Source organism: Ambystoma mexicanum, chromosome 5p (assembly GCF_040938575.1).
Source record: "Ambystoma mexicanum isolate Mex_15411 chromosome 5p, UKY_AmexF1_1, whole genome shotgun sequence".
In the NCBI taxonomy this organism is placed as follows: domain Eukaryota; kingdom Metazoa; phylum Chordata; class Amphibia; order Caudata; family Ambystomatidae; genus Ambystoma; species Ambystoma mexicanum.
This window is the reverse complement of record NC_090930.1, coordinates 1,072,389,081-1,072,403,548: the sequence shown is the minus strand read 5'-3', so window position 1 is coordinate 1,072,403,548 and position 14,468 is coordinate 1,072,389,081.

Below are 14,468 nucleotides of genomic sequence, written 5' to 3'. Positions count from 1 at the left end.
GGATGACCGAGGAGATCGAAGGCGAGATTCTGAAGGGGCATAGACCCAATGTGAAGAAATGAAGCAGGGGAGTGTCAGCGGAGGAGCCCTCGGAAGATTCATTGAAGTAACGCAGCTGGTTAGCGGTAAGCAATTGTATTGAAAGACCGAACACCGTTATAAGAGAAATTGAAAGACTGCCGATAAAACCTTATGTAGACAATTTCTAACGAGGAAAGTGGGAGCCGTTGCGCTACGTATTGGATAAAGAATATCAGGCTACGAGTTACTGAGGAGATATCATTACGCTAGTAACTGAATGCAAAGCGCAGAGGGGTATGTTGAAAAAAACACTGAATATAGACTATTAGAAGAGTGAAGAGAACAAAGAGGGAGACAAGTATTAAAGAACAAAGAGAAGACTAGTTATCATAGGAAACTTAACAAATATTATAGACGTTTGAGAAAGGGAGATACGAAAACCGATAAAGACTTACCTGAGATATAAAATTTAGTTTGGCCAAAAAAAGAACTTGATCCACTCACGAAGAAAACCGGAAACCACCTGTATCCTTTTATTGGGTTATCTGAAAGAAAGCATAAAAAGGATTATTATACAAGTTGTATGTTGATAATAAAAGTTAACTTGTGAACAAGACTATATACTCTCAGTGAAGCTGCGATTATTTAACAACCTTGTGACGCAACCTCACAAATTTGGTGTCAGAAGTGGGATAAAAAGACGAACACCATGGAGGAACTCATTAAAACGTTAAGTGAGGGACAACAATTACTTCAACAGGCGCTACAATTACAGAACCAACAAGCCCAAGCAGATAGACAAGCATTTCAACAGGCCATCCAACTACAACAAGCTCAGTTAATGGAGGCGACCACCGTACGAAGACATTCCCAGGTTCCAGCATCAGTTTTACAAAAGTACGCAGTAGGAGAGGACCCAGCTCACTTCTTTGTAAATTTTGAGAGAGTGGCTAGAAACGCTCAATGGTCAAACGATAGCTGGTGTCACTACATAGCGCCACTCATGACAGGCGAAATGCAGAGTGCTTTCCAAGCAGCCAATCCAACCGGGGAAACCCCATATGCGGATATGAAACGAGTAGTACTGGAGCGCTTGGGTCATGATGAAGAGGCGTATAGGATAAAATTTAGAGAAGTCAAGTTACAAGCCGAAGAAACACCAAGACAGCTATTTTATAGAGTCAAAGAGTTAGGGGAGAAATGGTTGCAGTCTAACTCCAGTACCGCTCATGAGATGTCAGAGAAAATTGTTATGGAACAGTTTGTAGAAGCCTTACCTTTACCAATGCAACGCTGGGTACGACAACATCACCGACCCAGTCTGGTTGAAGCTGTTAACATCGCTTCAGCCTATCAAAAGGCTGGGCAAGGCAGATCCCTGACATATACAGCAAACAACAAACCAACTCCCACAACCAGTTGGAATAACCATTCTCTCAGAACAACTAATGTGTCAAGATGGCCGAACTCGATGTTACGAAAGCCGGAGTGGGAGGCTCCAAAAGGGAGACCAACGAGTGAGAGCCCTGTAGGCATCAGACCCACCAGTATGGTCCCGAAAGGCACTCAATGTTTTGAATGTGGTGAATGGGGACACCTAGCAAGAATGTGTCCCAAAAGAGTTAAGGCTGAACCTATGGACGTGGGAAACATGGAGGTCCCCAGAGAAGGAGAATATCAAGAAGGAATGACACTCCCTAAATCCTCATATTCTTATATTTGCGAAGCAGAAGTTGATGGGAAACCTACAAGAGCTATGGTGGATACCGGAAGTTTGCAAACAGTTGTAAGTACAGAACTTGTGGGGAATACTGGGGACTCGAATACACTAATTCCCATACGTTGTGTACATGGAGATGTCAAACCTTACCCGACCAAAGAGATTAGATTAAAAGTAGCCGGGGAACAGATGGAGGTGAGGGCCGCCCTAATGCCAGTATTACCAGAGCCTCTACTTATTGGGTCCGATGTTCCCAATTTTTCACGGATCATAAAGTCGATAGAAGAAAATTGGTTAAGATGTGCCCCTTTCGCCCATGAGACTATTGCCGAGCCATTAACTAAAGAAAGGAAAGGGAAGTCGAACTTAAGAAAGTTAAAGAAAGTTTGGGCAGAAAAGAATGTATGTCCCATTGCAATTGACTGGAAAATTGATGAAGCGGGAGATTCTTTCAGAATGGCACAAGAACTAGATCCATTATTAGGAAATGCTAGGGCTGCAGTTAACTCAGGGGTATCGGGAAATGGGACATATTTTGTGAAAGAAAAAGGATTATACTACCGAACTAGCAAGGATGCCACTGGAACAGTTCTGAAACAGTTGCTAGTACCCAAGAAATATTATCAAACGGTGTTAGAAGTGGCCCACCTACAAATTGGTGAAGGTCATTTAGGAACAGAAAAGACCACCCAGAAAATTCTTGCCAGGTTTTATTGGCCGGGGCTTTATGCTCAGGTGGCTCGTTTCTGCCAAGCATGTCCAGAATGCCAGAAGAAAAATAAAGCCAATGTGAGGAAAGCACCTTTACAGCCGATGCCAGTCGTGTTGGAACCTTTCCATCGGATTGGATTAGATATTGTTGGCCCCTTAGAACCGTCCTCCAGAGGCCATAAATATATCTTAGTGATTGTCGACTATGCTACCAGGTATCCAGAGGCCTTTCCTCTTAGGTCTACTAGTACACAAAGTATATGTGATGCCTTGATTCCCTTTATTAGTCGAGTAGGAATACCAAAGGAGTTTGTTACCGACAGAGGATCCAACTTTATGTCGTCAGTGATGGAACAAGTATGTACGATTCTACAAATGAAGCATTTAAAAACCGCTGTCTATCATCCTCAAACTGATGGCCTTGTAGAGAGGTACAATCAGACCATAAAACAAATGTTGCGTAAAACAGGGGAACCAGGAGGAAAGAATTGGGACAGGTTGCTGCCCTGGATACTCCTTACCTTAAGGAATACCCCCCAATCATCGACAGGGTTTTCCCCCTTTGAACTTCTGTTCGGAAGATCAGTGAGAACACTACTCGATATTTTGAAGGAAAACTGGGAAGAGGAGCCGAGTCAAGAAATCTCACTTACTGAATATGCATACCAACTTAAAGAAAGAGTAGAAAAGTTACAGAACATAGCAAAAGAAAATCTGTTACAAACACAAACTAAACAAGAATACTACTACAATAGAAACACTCAATTAAGATCATTTAACAAAGGAGATAAAGTGTTGGTCTTACTTCCGACGTCTGAGAACAAGATGCTGGCAGCGTGGAGGGGACCCTATGAGATTGAAGAGGTCCTAGGTCCACTAACTTACAAGGTGAGACAAAATGACCGAAAGTTCCCAACACAGACCTATCATGTGAATCTACTAAAGAAATGGGTAGAACCTGTAACGACGGTGGCAGTGATTAATACTAAAGAAACATCCTTCGAACCTTTTCCAAGGTTAAAAGAAGATCTAGGATTGGAAGCGTTAAACATAAATAAAAATGTATCTGAGTTACAGAAGGAAGAACTCCTCGGGTTGGTGAGGAGATATACAAATATTTTTTCATCCTTACCGGGGAGAACGAATATGGTATGTCATCGTATTGTAACTCCGCCAGGAGAAGTAGTAAGAATTAGACCCTATAGAATTCCAGAGACAAAACTCCAATCCATCAATAAAGAGATCAAAGAAATGTTAGAGATGGGAGTAATAGAACCCTCTCATAGTGAATGGTCCTTCCCTGTGGTAATGGTGCCAAAGCCTGACGGATCGGTTCGTTTTTGCATGGACTTTAGGAAGTTGAATGAAATTTCCAAGTTCGACGCATACCCTATGCCACGAATCGAAGATTTACTAGACAAGCTAGGAAAGGCTAAATTCTTAACAACTATAGACTTAACAAAAGGATATTGGCAAATACCGTTGCTCCCCGAGGATAAAGAAAAAACTGCGTTTTCCACACCATCAGGTCTGTTCCAATTTACAGTCTTACCATTTGGGTTGCATGGGGCACCAGCAACATTTCAAAGGCTCATGAATTCAATCCTTAGAGGACAGGAAGAATATGTAGGAGCATACCTTCATGATATTATTGTCTTCAGCCAAACTTGGGACGAGCATTTAACCCATTTGGAAAAGGTACTTAGGCTATTACAAGAATCTGGTCTACACATAAACCCAAAGAAAACGTTCATGGCTAATTCCTATACGAGATATTTGGGATACTTTGTAGGACAGGGGATGATTAAACCACAAGAAGACAAGCTGAAAGCCATAAAAAGCTTACAATTTCCTACAAACCTCCGACAAGTGCGAGCCTTTCTGGGTTTTATTGGGTACTATAGAAGGTTCATACCCCATTTTTCAACAATAGCATCACCACTGACAGATTTGTTGAAAAACTCATCTAGCAAGAAGAAGGACTGGTATACAACAGAGACAATGAATGCATTTAATAACCTGAAGAATGCTTTATCTGAAAAAGCCATTTTAAAATGTCCAGATTTCTCAGCTCCGTTCTTCCTACACACAGATGCCTCTGGAACAGGGCTGGGAGCGGTATTGTTTCAGGGGCAAGATGAATCAGAGAAACCCGTACTTTTCATAAGCAGGAAGCTCTTACCACATGAACAACAATATGCTACCATTGAAAAGGAATGTCTTGCGGTGAAATGGGCCATAGAAGCACTACGCTATTATTTGTTAGGAAGAGAGTTTACTCTGGTGACTGATCATGCACCTCTGGTATGGTTGGCACGCAACAAAGATACTAATCCCCGAGAACTACGATGGTTCTTATCACTACAACCTTTTACGTTCAAGACTGTTCATCGTCCAGGAAAATTAATGGCCCAGGCGGATTTTTTATCCCGAAACAATCCCCTTACCAAACGTAAGGGACTAGAGGGGAGGGTATGTGATAAAATAGGACAGAGTTCGTAACCAAAACACCCGCTGGGTCAGGCTCTGTTGATACGAGGCAGAAAGTCCATATGAAGGGTTAAATGTTGAGATATAAAAAAAAGGGAGTAATTGACAGCTCACTGGGTCAATCGCAGAGCAGAGTTCAGGGGGATGACTTTGATGGCAACAATTGTCCCTTCTTTGTTTTTTTTGTTTTGGTTGCCAGGAGACGGAGGAGGAGCTTTTGAAGGAGGACGGTTGGAGCTGGGCGTATTGAGAGAGCAGGAGAAAAGAAGGGAGTTGTGCCGTTGCACCGAGATGAACAGAAGTTAATGAAATACATATATATATATAACTTAGGCGATAGTTCGAAATCGCTATTGACTTTGAACCACGTGAGGCCGAGAGAAAGCGAAGAAAAGGAAAGGCCGCGTACGAAGGGAACAGCTGATCTGTGAGGGGAGTGACGGTCACGTGGCTCGCGGCGGCGGAGATCAGACCGAGCCGAGCAGCTGAGGACTCGTTGAACCTCCAAAGAAAAGAAAGTTGTCGCCGGATGACCGAGGAGATCGAAGGCGAGATTCTGAAGGGGCATAGACCCAATGTGAAGAAATGAAGCAGGGGAGTGTCAGCGGAGGAGCCCTCGGAAGATTCATTGAAGTAACGCAGCTGGTTAGCGGTAAGCAATTGTATTGAAAGACCGAACACCGTTATAAGAGAAATTGAAAGACTGCCGATAAAACCTTATGTAGACAATTTCTAACGAGGAAAGTGGGAGCCGTTGCGCTACGTATTGGATAAAGAATATCAGGCTACGAGTTACTGAGGAGATATCATTATGCTAGTAACTGAATGCAAAGCGCAGAGGGGTATGTTGAAAAAAACACTGAATATAGACTATTAGAAGAGTGAAGAGAACAAAGAGGGAGACAAGTATTAAAGAACAAAGAGAAGACTAGTTATCATAGGAAACTTAACAAATATTATAGACGTTTGAGAAAGGGAGATACGAAAACCGATAAAGACTTACCTGAGATATAAAATTTAGTTTGGCCAAAAAAAGAACTTGATCCACTCACGAAGAAAACCGGAAACCACCTGTATCCTTTTATTGGGTTATCTGAAAGAAAGCATAAAAAGGATTATTATACAAGTTGTATGTTGATAATAAAAGTTAACTTGTGAACAAGACTATATACTCTCAGTGAAGCTGCGATTATTTAACAACCTTGTGACGCAACCTCACAAGGATCTTCATGCTTCTTCCTGGTCTACCGACCAGCGGAGACCTCACCTGCTCCATTTCCGTCTGGAGCCAGGTGAGTGTCCCTGGGAGCCTAGCGCTCTGACCGCCATATTTTGGGCCTTTTTTGCTTCATACACCCGTGCCCCCAGGCCATCTGAGGCTCCATCTTGCCTGCTCTCCCCACCCTGCTCCACCTTCCCGACGCGAGACCCTCCACCTCCCAGACCGCCCCCCTGCCCTGATTGGAGGATCTCCATGCTACTTCCTGCTCTACCGACCAGCGGAGACCTCGCCTGCTCCATTTCCATCTGGAGCCAGGTGAGTTTCCCGGGGAGCCTAGCGCTCTGACCACCATCTTTTGGGCCTTTTGGGTTCATACACCCGTGCCCCCAGGCCATGTCTGACCCCATCTTGCCTGCTCTCCCCACCCCGCTCCCCCTTCCAGACGTGAGCCCCTCCACCTCCCGGACCACCCCCCTGCCCTGATTAGTTTACCCAAAGGCCATAACTGACCCTTCCAGGGCAGCCCTCTGCCTGGCAGCCCCTGCGGCTAAAGGCCCCAAGGCCAAGGGCAGCTCCTTCATTGGTGGCTCCAAGATGTGTCTGCAGGTGTCCGCAGCGGAAGCCTGAGAAGCCAGCAGTTACCGGACACCAACAAAAACCCTAAGTGTGGCATGGGTGGGGTGTAGAGCAATTACTCTACACCAGAAAGCCCCTGCCACTCTACCTTACATTTCCATAACATAGACTGCAATAGACTTAGCACATGCAGACTTAGAAAGCTTTGTAACCACCAGCCCGAATTTCGCCATGACAGTATTGAAAATGTTGCCTTACATTGTATCCTAACGTACTAATCAATGTAAACAAGTATCACAACTGGAGGAAATTGTGGACTCTGGCCTGCGCCGTATCTAGATAGGACTGTGAATGTTAGCATCTACCGTACTTAGATGGAACTTGAATGTTAGCATGCGCCACACTTAGAATTCGAGAACATTAGCCTGTGCCGTATCTAGATAGGATTGTAAATGTTAGCATGTGCACACTTGGAATTTGAGAACATTAGCCTACGCCATATCGAGATAAGACTGTGAATGTTAGCATGTGCCACACTTAGAATTTGAGAACATTAGCCTGCACCGTATCTAGATAGAATTGTGAATGTTGGCATCTACCATACTTAGATGGAACTTGAATGTTAGCATGTGCCACACTTAGAATTTGAAAACATTACCATATGCCGTATCTGGATGGGTTTGTGAGTGTTGATATGCGCCACACTTAGAATTTGAGAACGTTAGCCTGCGCCGTATCTAGATAGGACTGTGAATGTTAGCATGCGCCACACTTAGAATTTGAGGACATTGGCCTGTGCCGTTTCTGGATGGGATTGGGAATGTTAGCATCTACCATACTTGGATGGATCTTGAATGTTGGCATGTGCCACACTTAGAATTTGAAAACATTAGCATATGCCGTATCTGGATGGGTTTGTGAGTGTTGACATGCGCCACATTTAGAATTTGAGAACATTAGCCTGCGCCGTATCTAGATAGGACTATGAATGTTAGCATGCGCCACACTTAGAATTTAAGAACATTGGCCTATGCCGTATCTAGATGGGACTGTGAATGTTAGCATGCGCCACACTTAGAATTTGAGAACACTAGCCTGCGCCGTATCTGGATACAGTTGTGAATGGTAGCATCTACCATACTTAGATGGAACTTGAATGTTAGCATGTGCCACACTTAGAATTTGAAAACATTAGCCTGTGCCATATCTGGATGGGTTTGTGAATATTGGCAAGTGCCACACTTCGAATTTGGGAACACTAGCCTGCGCTGTATCTACATAGGACTGGGAATGTTAGCGTGTTCCATAATTAGACGGAACTATTTAGGTCAGCATGTTAAATGTCATATAACCCACTAACCAATATAAGCTCAAACTCTCTGCATATTTCTATCACTGAAACTCACACAACCATCTCTCGCACAACAAACTGCACACACTTCACCACACCGCAACACATAAGCTGCACCAACAGCACACGTGGACTAACACCGATCCAATACTTGCACCAAAGCTCAGCACCCGGTGTCCACTGAGTTGAAGCTGCCAACAATATACCACCCCTCCCACTATCCTATTCCCTCTTCACCTTACTAACCCTTCCCACCTACATGTTTACAGATCCGCCAGAGTGCCTGGGGACCAATTCCGTTGCTGACGGTGCGCTATATAAATACCCTTAAGATAACATAACATAATATAACATTTGTATCTGCCTTTCATTTCTAACCCCTCACCGTGATCAGAGCCCTTTTGTGGGTGTGAAAAAAAAAACAATAAAAGGAAACAAGGTCCAATTAAGGATATGTTAAAGGGAGGAACAGTATAATTGGCTTCACTGAAAACAACAAGCATCCTCCCCTTCCTTACACATCATGTCAATAGTAAATCTACTTGTGGGAGCAATTCAGGAGATGTGGAAAGAATCTCAGTGGTGGATAACACAGAACCAGAGAAGATAGAGGAAGATACTGAAATAGACATCCCCACAACTGGCCATATCAAAACTGTGACAATCCACAACAGTCCATAACCTCAAATTGTGGACAGAGTTGGGAACAAATGGTGACCAGAAGTCCTAAAAGGACCGATAAACTCAAAGCCAACTTACAGTGAGGCAATAAGGATGGAAATGGGAAACAGAAATAGGTCCTTAAATGTGGATACTTATATGCCCACTCACTCAAGTGCAGGCAATAATTGAGTGAAAGAAGCTAAGGTCTGAAAAAACAGGCAAAACGTTCTAGGCAGGTGGAAAAATATGTTGGTACTGACAGTGCTATTTAAAGAAAATTGAGAGTTAATATTAAATAGATAATTTATGGAAATGTTACCCCTTTGCTTGATTAAATCAGAGGACATTGCAAGTAGAATGAATGTATAGATGGTCTATGTACGGACCTCGTTTTAATACATGTAAAGTCCAGAATAATCTATAACTTCATTTTAAAGGGGGAGGCCTCATTTTTGGGTCTTGGTTACGAAATTTACCCATTTGTGAGTACGCTATCACTAGTTTAAGGTTTGCTCCCGATACTGGGTCACCACAGAACATTTGAGGGGAGGATACAGTAATGAAATCTATATAAATAAAAATGTAAATGTTCGTCTGTTCAAAATCTCAGATCTCTGAAAGTTCATCACTGATTGCTTTGACATTTTGACACAACTTTGCATTCAAATAAGCACATGTTTTTACATACCTGCTATAGATAGATGTCACACCTGTGACAGGTAAAACATGTTTTTTTCTGAAAAACAGCACCATCTGTTGGACGTAAAAGCAACACACGCTATACTAAATATTTTACTGAAAAACAGCGCCATCTGTTGGACCTAAAAGCAACACACACTATACTAAATATATTACGATTCCATTTCAATGTTTCCGATTTAGAATGGCTCAAATACGTGCCGAGGAGGCAGCAGAGCGACGTGCAGCCAGACTTCAGGATCCCGGTTGCGAGCACGGCAATCACGTTTTGCAGCTTCAGATCTGCTTCGTTCTCAACATAATGAACGCGACATGCTGAGAGTGGCTGAAAGATGTCCACGAGAAACAGCAGATCAGCGTCAAACACGACTCCTTGCTCAGCAATCACGCGATTACAATCGCCTTGCATTCTGGTACAACCCAGCTGATGATTATAGTTTGAGCCGGCATGTTCTCATTGGCACCATGACTGAAGTGTGTCCTTATTGCAAGGCTCTGAAATTTTATGGAGAAACAAAAGGAATGTGTTGCGCCGCCGGGAAAATTAAACTGCCTCAACTTGGAGAACCGCCAGAGGCATTAAAAACTACCCACAAGCCTTGTGAAATTAAACATATTAGAAACGTGCGCTTTCTCTTTCCTTTCTTTTCCCTTTAACCAGACTGAGCCACAGCAACGCGTGGCCGGGGAGAGCTAGTATACAATAAATAAGAACATTGGCTGATCCGTATCAGTGATAAAGGGTAAAGATTGATCACTTGAAGAGAAAGAGAACTGGTCTTGGCTGTCAACGGCACTGGCCCTCCAAGCCGGCTGGAATGTGGCCTCTGTAGTTCAAAAACCACTTTATTTAAAATAATTTCCTGAAATAGTCAGGGATATAAGAGATTTATGGATCCAAAGGGAGATACCCCTCTGTTAGCTTCTTGTTAAATATTTACCCTCCAGGAAGTATGGTTAATGATCCCACCCAGGATGGATGGGTTCTGCATATTTTTTAATACAGCAAAAAAGGGGCAATGGGAAGGCCAAGAGAGGGCATTCTCATGGGAGTCAGTATCCCCTTTTGTCCTGGTATTGAGAAATTGGAGGTGGATTTCCCTGAGGTACTGGCAGTTAAATTGTCCTGTCCGGGGTTCTTGGGGTCAGAACCCATCAATATTCTAATAATTCATGTATGTTGGAATGTTCAGCATACTAATGTCAAGAATCTTTTTAAGGACTTCAATGCGTTGCTGAATGATTGGTATTGTCAGTATCAATCTGCAAAGATAATTATTACTGAGTACCTAAATTGTATTATATATGATTGGGATGGTCAACAATATGCTTTGAACCGGCAAATAGCATCAAGAGCATCTATGGATCGTGGTGGGCAGTGGGTTGAAGTAATGAACTGATGAGAAATGTGTAAATTGTATGCAAATATAGCCTGGGATAGTCCTGCAAAGACAACATGGCAAAGAGGCCAGAACAAGTCCACCTTAGAATATGTGTTTGTGTCAGAGTTTGTACCTTTGGAAAACAGACAAATTGTTAATTCAACACTGCTCTGTTACTGACCACGCTTACCTCACAGTAATTTCACACCTTGACTTAGAGCACCATCGGAGTGATGAGGGGCTGGTAGACCTATCAGTCTCCGCTCAGAAGAATGAAATACATTAGTTGAACACATCCATTGAGTTATTTAGCCCTAAATTCAAAGAGTTTTGGAAGAACAATGGGTTTAGGCAGATGCACTTTGACCCCAGCTATTGGTCATCCGCCAATCAAAGGATTAGTGCGTAGGACAGGGCGGATAGCCAAAGGAAGCATTTGAGGGGATTTTAGAAGAGGAAACATTTTGTTGGGAATATCCAGGACTGTAAAAACCTGAGATAAAATCTTACAAAGGGATAGTAATGGGGGAAAGCATCAAGAGAGCCCATCCATCAGTTAAAGCAAGCATATCAGAATTGGCTAAAGTATCATTGGCGTAGCGGGCATGAGAGAGCAGGCTAAGAAATGTTGGTAATAGCTATTAAATTCCATCCGGCAACAATTATGGAAAATATAAATAAGTTGGCAGGAAATACGATAGAGGTGGATCAATCTATGGATAGTGTGATCTCGGAAGCAGACTGGAATGAATTTTTGAGTAAAAGATGTCAGGTTAAAAATGCTACAGAACATATCTTTGACACCAAAGACCTGAGACCATGGGAGGTTAATTTCAGATGCTATGATATAGAAATTGTAATGAGGAAATCTAAGTAGTCAAGAGCCACTGCTCCTGATGGGTGTGATGCTGGAAATGCATCGGAGGGACAGGGCCTCCGTAGCCTTGTCCTTTACTGTTTTTTATTGTGTGTTCTGTTGTGTTTTCTGTGCAGGAGTTCATGTGGGACACCTGGCGGTGCTGCTCTCTCTTTTGGTTTGGTGTACAGACCCCTGGGATACCCTTATGGCACCCATGGGTGGGGGTACAACCCTGTGCCCCTAGTGTATGTTTTTGGGCATCTGTGTGTGGCCCACAGAGCAGGGTATGGGCTGGTGGCAGCTCCATGCGGAATTTGACAGGTTCTCTGAGTATCCTCCATTTTGGGATACCCAGGCCCTGCCATTAGAATCAGTTGCCTCCTGATAGGAAAAAAGATGGCCCCGTGGCCTCTTGCTTTCTATTGCCTGTTACCTTGTTTTCCCAAAGTCCTGGGAAGCCCTGACTTTGTCCCTTCCCCCTGACCGGCTGTTGGGTGGAAGTTCCATATATGGTGTTGTTGTGAAGTCCAGGCCAGACTGGCTGGAGCCTTTCCAGTGACTGTATGTTGTGGGTACACCCTGTGGATAGGACCTGGGTGAATGGAGTGTGTGACGAATACGCATTCTGTGTTGTGGGTGTCCAGTATCTTGTGTTTGACACAATGACTGAGACAGCACTGCCCGAAACTGGTATGAATGCATTGTGGACTGTTGAATGGCTGGGTACTTGTCCCAATACACATAACTTGTTGTGAGTGTCTGGAGAGGAGTGAATGGCCTGAAAGCACTATGCACCTGATTGGATGCCTGCCTGCATGAATGCCCTTCTGACCGATTGGTTGCCTGAGTGTGACACAGCAGAATGAATGGGAGATCAACTAGTATATCTGGGGGCCTCTCACTGCTAGAATTCATGTTCAGAAGCTGAAGAGTAACTGGAGTGAAACTGAAGCTTAACCTTGAAGCCCTGCTGGAAGAGAAGAATTGCTGTTGCTCTCCTTCACAATCTGAAAGCTGCTGTGTCTCCAAGAACTGACCCAGAGAGGACCTGGTAAGGCGCTCTCTTCCTGAGCTACGAGGGACCATTGTGCACCAGCTGATATTTGCCAAAGCTCCCTAGTAGACAGACCTTCAACAGGCTGCCGACCGGAGACGGGGACTGCCGCGGATTCCCAAAGAGAAGCGCCTGGACTATTGTCCGCCACTGTCGACAACCGTCGTCCGCAACTGGAGCCGCCATGCTCCCGTTTGCCTAAGAACTTAATTTGAGCCAAGGACGCTCTCGTCTGCACCACCGCCTGCGTTATCCCGCTGGAGAAGGCCTGACCGTCGACGCGCCGAGGAGCATCCGCCGGTGGGTTTCCCGCCACCTAAAGACCACAGAGAGGCCGATGATTCGACGCCCTTGCTGGGCCACAGTTCTACAACATCTCTTTGCGGTCCAGAACTACCATCACCGAGGTGCCCGCACGCCTCTTCCTTGCAGGATGCCAGCGCTTTGTCGTCGACGAGCACCGCTAGGAACGAAGCTGCCACTTCACTGGCGTAGTTCACCCTGGTCTCCGTTGGACGTTCGACAACCCGTGACTCCTGCCTTAAAGGGAGGGCACTCAAGAAGGGCCGTCGATTTCCCGTCAACGAACGCTACAATTCCAGGTACATTGGGGCTGTAGAACTATTGTAGAGGGAAATAAGACTCATAGAACACTATATGGACTGGGCTTGTGATACATCGTTGCTTTACAGGTTGCCCAGGTGGCGGGATCTCCACACAGAATTGTGCCTAGTTGGTAAAGGCCAGTATTCTGCCAACTGTTCAACCATCTTGCTTTCCTTACCCTCTCTACTGCTGGTTTCCTCTTTATTGATCCGTGTGGCATTTTGACAGTGTAGTTGAGGCACTTTAATGAGATCTGATAATATTTGTGGTGCCACTTTAGAACTGTATATATTTACCATTGTTGATTTTCTGAGCACAAAGTGAGTTATTGTGATAGTATACATAACCTTGAATATTAATTATATAAAGACCGTGTTTTAACTAATACAGTGTGTGGACATTCCTTTGTGGGGGCATGGGGACTACACTGTACTTAAGAACCAGCCTGGATCACCTCCTGAGAAGCTACGCCTTGATTGCCCGACCATAGCTACCAAATAGAGAATCTTGGCTGGGGTCCTCTATGCCTCTCCTCTACCAAATAGAGAGCAGAAGTACAGACACCCCCTCCAGTCTTTACAATGGGATCCCTAATTTGATATTTAAAACAGATGCATCCTTATGGTAGAAAATCTTTTTCAAACATTTTGTTTAATTAAGACATTGTGGATGATCAATGGTTTATCAAATAGGTGATACAATGTTCCTATTTTCAAGAAGATTGATGCTCGGTCACCTGGAAATAATCGCCCAATTGCGTTATTAGATTGATTCTTCAAGATATTTGCTAGTTTATTACTCGAAGAGTTGGGTACATGGGCCTACTCGATAAATAAACCAGATAAACATCAAAAGGGATTTCAACACAATTATGTTACCACTCTCAATGGACTGATTATCCGGTTGTTTAAAAAACACGCTTTGCGAAAGGGGAATCCACCCCTGTTCATGGTAAGTGTAGATCTGGCTAGCGCATTCGACACTATCGACAGAAACAGATTATGGAATACACTGTTTAGTTGGGCAATTGCAGGTGGATTTTACAACTTTTTGTAGCTCTGCACGCAAATTTAGATTAGATATTAACTGCAAATTGGGATGAACACAGGACTTA